We start from the raw sequence: 6255 nt of genomic DNA on the forward strand, positions 1-6255 counted from the left end.
GAAAAAATGCCCGAACCACTCGGAACCTTTCCGGTGACCAAACATAACCTTCCAATATATCAATCTTTATGTCTCGACCATTTCGAGACTCCTTGTCATGTCTGTGATCACATCCGGGACCCGAACAACCTTCGGTACATCAAAACACATAAACTCATAATACCGATCATCATCGAACGTAAAGCGTGCGGACTCTACGGGTTTGAGAACTATGTAGACATGACCGAGACTCACTTCCGGTCAATAACCAATAGCGGAACCTGGATGCTCATATTGGTTTCTACATATTCTACGAAGATCTTTATCGGTCAAATTGCATAACAACATACATTGTTCCGTTTGTCATTGGTATGTTACTTGCCCGAGATTCGATTGCCGGTATCTCAATACCTAGTTCAATCTCGTTACCGGCAAGTCTCTTTACTCGTTCGGTAATACATCATCCCGCAACTAACTCATTAGTCACATTGCTTGCAAGGCTTATAGTGATGTGCATCACCGAGAGGGCCCAGAGATACCTCTCCGAAACACGGAGTGACAAATCCTAATCTTGATCTATGCCAACCCAACAAACACCTTCAGAGGCACCTGTGGAGCATCTTTATAATCACCCATTTACGTTGTGACGTTTGGTAGCACACAAAGTGTTCCTCCGGTATTCGGGAGTTGCATAATCTCATAGTCTGAGGAACATGTATAAGTCATGAAGAGAGCAGTAGCAATGAAACTGTAACGATCATAATGCTAAGCTAACGGATGGGTCATGTCCATCACATCATTCTCCTAATGATGTGATCCCGTTCATCAAATGACAACACATGTCTATGGTTAGGAAACATAACCATCTTTGATTAACGAGCTAGTCAAGTAGAGGCATACTAGGGACATTATGTTTTGTCTATGTATTCACACATGTACTAAGTTTCCGGTTAATACAATTCTAGCATGAATAATAAACATTTATTATGAAATAAGGAAATAAATAATAAATTTATTATTGCCTCTAGGGCATATTTCCTTCAATTCTTGTGCCCATAAATTGTTTGCTCACAAAATCCTTATGCATAGGAAGTGGGTTAGACTTAAATGTGTTAGTCATATGCTTCATGATGCTCTATTTATGTTTCAATTTTGATCTTTTTCACGAGCATCATTGAAATCATCATGCCTAGCTAAAAGGCATTAAAGAAAAGTGCTTGTTGGGAGACAACCCAATATTTACCCTTACTGTTTTTTGCGTGTTCACATGATTATTCTACTATAGTAATCATGTTTTATAGATTTTGCTTCAATAAAGTGCCAAGTAAGACCTTTGGGATGGCTTACAGTAATAGTTGATTTGATCTTGCTGAAAAATAGAAACTTTTGCACTCACGAAAACAATTTTCATAATTTACAGAAGCGTGCTTTTAAGTTGATTCTTTTTTAAGAAGATTAATAAACAAATTTCTTAGGACTTCCTGATTTCTCAGGATTTTTGGAGTTACAGAAGTATTCAAGAGTTACAGATTACTACAGACTGTTCTGTTGTTGAAAGATTTTGTTTTCTATGTGTTGTTTGCTTATTTTGATGAATCTATGAGTAGTATCGGAGGGTATGAACCATGGAGAAGTTGGAATACAGTAGACATAACACCAATATGAATTTAGAATGAGTTCACAATAGTACCTAAGTGGTGATTTATTTTCCTATACTACGGATCTCATGAGATTTTCTGTTGAGTTTTGTGTTGTGAAGTTTTCAAGTTTTGGGTGAAGTTTTGATGGACTACGGAATAAGGAGTGGCAAGAGCCTAAGCTTGGGGATGCCCAAGGCACCCAAAGGTAATATTCAAGGACAACCAAAAGCCTAAACTTGGGATGCCCCAGATGGCATCCCATCTTTCGTCTTCGTTCATCGGTAAGTTTACCTGGAGCTATATTTTTATTCACCACATGATATGTGTGTTGCTTGGAGCGTCATTTTGTTTTGCTTGTTGTTTAAATAATATCCCAAGATCTGAAATTCTTAAATGTTAGATAGTCTTCACATAGTTACATAATTATTCAATCACTCATTGATCTTCACTTATATCTTTTGGAGTAGTTTGTCATTTGCTCTAGTGCTTCACTTATATCTTTTTAGAGCATGGCGGTGGTTTTATTTTGAAGAAATAGAAGAACTCTCATGCTTCACTTATATTATTTTGAGAGTCTTAAACAGCATGGTAATTTTCTTAGGTTATGAATTTAGTCCTAATATGATGGGCATCCAAGAGGGATATAATAAAAACTTTCATATAAAGTGCATTGAATACTATGAGAAGTTTGATTCCTTATGATTGTTTTGAGATATGAGGATGGTAATATTAGAGTCATGCTAGTGAGTAACTGCGGATTGTAGAAATACTTGTGTTGAGGTTTGTGATTCCCGTAGCATGCACGTATGGTGAACCGTTATGTGATGAAGTCGGAGCATGATTTATTTATTGATTGTCTTCCTGATGAGTGGCGGTCGGGGACGAGCGATGGTATTTTCCTACCAATCTATCCCCCTAGGAGCATGCGTGTAGTACTTCATTTTGATAACTAATAGATTTTTGCAATAAGTATGTGAGTTCTTTATGACTAATGCTGAGTCCATGGATTATATGCACTCTCACCCTTCCACCATTGCTAGCCTCTCTTGTGCCGCGCAACTTTCGCCGGTACCATACACCCACCATATACCTTCCTCAAAACAGCCACCACACCTACCTATTATGGCATTTCCATAGCCATTCCGAGATATATTGCCATGCAACTTTCCACCGTTCCGTTTATTATGACACGCTTCATCATTGTCATATTGCTTTGCAAGATCATGTAGTTGACATAGTATTTGTGGCAAAGCCACCGTTCATATTTTCATAAATGTCACTCTTGATTCATTGCACATCCCGGTACACCGCCGGAGGCATTCATACAGAGTCATATTTTGTTGTGAGTATCGAGTTGTAATTCTTGAGTTGTAAAAGTGTGATGATCATCATTATTAGAGCATTGTCCCAAGTGAGGAAAGGATGATGGAGACTATGATTCCCCCACAAGTCGGGATGAGACTCTGGACAAAAAATAAATAAAATAAAAAAAAGAGGCCAAAAAAAGAGAAGGCCCAAAAAAGAGAGAAAAAGAGAGAAGGCACAATGCTACTACCCTTTTACCACACTTATGATTCAAAGTAGCACCATGATCTTCATGATAGAGAGTCTCCTATGTTGTCACTTTCATATACTAGTGGTAATTTTTCATTATAGAACTTGGCTTGTATATTCCAATGATGGGCTTCCTCAAACTGCCCTAGGTCTTCGTGAGCAAGCGAGTTTGATGCACACCCACTTAGTTCCTTTTTGAGCTTTCATAAACTTATAGCTCTAGTGCATCTGTTGCATGGCAATCCCTACTCACTCACATTGATATCTACTGATGGGCATCTCCATAGCCCGTTGATACGCCTAGTTTATGTGAGACTATCTCCTTCTTTTTGTCTTCTCCACAACCACCATATTCTATTCCACCCATAGTGCTATGTCCATGGCTCACGCTCATGTATTGCGTGAAAGTTGAAAAGGTTTGAGAACATCAAAAGTATGAAACAATTGCTTGGTGAAAGAATCGATATAGTTGACTAGAGGGGGGGGGTGAATAGGCAACTAACAATTTTTAGCTTTACTTTACCAAATTAAACTTTGCATCAAAGTAGGTTGTCTAGATATGCAACTAGGTGAGCAACCTATATGATGCAACAACAACAAGCACACAAGCAAGCAAGGGACATAACACAAAATAGCTTGCACAAGTAAAGGTAAGAGATAACCAAAAGTGGAACCGATGGAGACAAGGATGTGTTACCAAAGTTCCTTCCCTTTGAGGGGAAGTACGTCTCTGTTGGAGCAGTGTGGAGGCACAGTGCTCCCCAAGAATCCACTAGGGCCACCGTATTCTCCTCACGCCCTCACATAATGCGAGATGCCGTGATTCCACTATTGGTGCCATTAAAGACGGCAACCGAACCTTTACAAACAAGATTGGGGCTCTCTCCACAACCGAATTGGAGGCTCCCAACGAAACCACGAAGCTTCACCACAGTGGAATGTGGGTCCGAGGTGACCTCAACCGTCTAGGGTGATCAAATACCCAAGAGTAACAAAATCCACACAGGAAAGTATGGGGGGATCTAGAATCCTTTGGTGGAAGTGTAGATCTAGGTCTCCTCCTTTAATCCCTAGCAAATCAACAAGTTTGAGTGGCTAGAGAGAGAGATCGGGCAAGAAAGCTTGAAGGGAATTAATGGTGGAGAGAGAGGCAAGAGGTAAGAGTGGTAGGTGGAAGAACCACCCTTATATAGCAAACCCTAAAATCCAACCGTTACTGCAAAAACAGCACTGCAGCGGTACAACCGCTCCTCGTCCCGGTACAACCGAGACTCATGGTTAACCTGCAAAAACCCTATCAAGTGGTACAACCGGGAAGACAGGCGGTAGTACCGGTTGTGGAGAGCAACCGGAACAACCGCCAAGCTACTGCTGAACTACCGCTAAACCACCGCCTGGCCCTGGTCACTGGGATGACAAAGTACCAAGCGGTAGAACCGCTTAGGGCACCGGTGGTACCGGTGTGCGGGGCACAACCGGACCAACCGGGCCACCACCGCCCAAGTACCGCTACAAAACAGAAACCGAACCGGTTGTTGAGCGGTACTTGGCCGGTACAACCACCAATGACACACCGCAGTCAATTTTAAGCATGTTGGCGGTACCATCGCCCGGGAGCAGCGGTACAACCGCTTGGTCATGACTGGGCTGTTCAACCCCAGGGTATCACCCCTGGGGTGGTGGTTGGGTAAGTGACAAGGGCCAGCGGTACAACCGCTGGGAGAACACAACAAACAGTTGAAAATGAAAGGGAGCTCTCTCTCTCACACACACACAAACTAGGAAGGCAAGGTGGGAGAGGCAGAAGTGTACATGCAAAGATTCCCCCAACTCCTTCCAAGGTGGATTCCCTCTTAATAGTACGGGTTCCCTACGACCAAAGAGATAAAAACGTAGACAGACACCATCTTCGATCTTTTCCTTCGAGAGAGAATAGCTAACCAATGTAAGCCTAATCATGAAGAACCTGATGCACTTAACACAAGATTAGACCAACAAAGGGTTGTCATCATCATCCAAAACACAAAGTAGGGAAATGTCCTTACAATCTCCCCCTTTTTGGTGGATGATGACAACAACACGATTTGCAAGAGAGAGGTCTAGAAAATATAGACGGGACTCCCCCTAGATGTGTGCCCTAATATGAATTTGCTATTGGAATGCAAGTGCACACATTCAGAGCAAGACTCCCCCTAGATTTTATAGACCCACCACTCTTACTAGACAAGCAAAGATAAGCAATAAGCGCATAATAAGAGAGTAAAGACTATAACGGATAAATAAATGACATTAATGATAGTAAAGATAAGTAGAGGAGCGCGTGTCTCACACCATGCAAGTCAAGATAAGCAACAAGGTCAACAAGGTCCACAAACTAAAGTTCAACACGACAAACGAAGGAACCAACACCAAGAAAAACCCATGCAAATCCCGAGACCTAGTAGAACTCTCTCCCCCTTTGGCATCACGACACCAAAAAGGAAGAGAGCGAAGCTAGTGCCCCAAAGCTCAGTACTCATCCTCTGACTCCTCGGTCGCATCTGGATCCTCATCATCATCTGACTCCTCATCATCATCCCTATTAGCATCCTCCATGATATCATCAGTAGCGGCAACGGAGGTAGAAGGCTGGCAAGGAGCCTCATCATCTGACCAAGTGTTGTACGCCGAGATCCACTGGTCCTGAGGGGTGATGCTCTTCTCGGATCCACTCTGCACGGACATATTGAGGTGTTTCATCATAGCAATTTGACGACGCCTGGCATGCTTATCATTGACGTGAGCCTTATACAACTTCTTCTGAATGTCAGTCTGAAGGCAGAAGGTCTTCTTCACTTTACCAATGAGCTTGGTCACCCAAGAAGGCTTGGCCTCTGGCTCCAGCTCAAAGTCCTCACCATCTGGAGTGGCATAGACATCCTCAGGCTCATTAGCAGGAAACTGAGGCTCCTTATGCTTCTTCTTCTTGAGTTGCTTGACCTCATGCACGATGAGGTTATCTGGGGAAGTGATAAGCTCTCCAGGACGGCGAACAACCCAAACGGAGTTCAGAAAGCACATGACAAACAGAGCATAAATAGGG

Source organism: Triticum dicoccoides, chromosome 2B, assembly GCF_002162155.2.
Source record: "Triticum dicoccoides isolate Atlit2015 ecotype Zavitan chromosome 2B, WEW_v2.0, whole genome shotgun sequence".
Taxonomy (NCBI): domain Eukaryota; kingdom Viridiplantae; phylum Streptophyta; class Magnoliopsida; order Poales; family Poaceae; genus Triticum; species Triticum dicoccoides.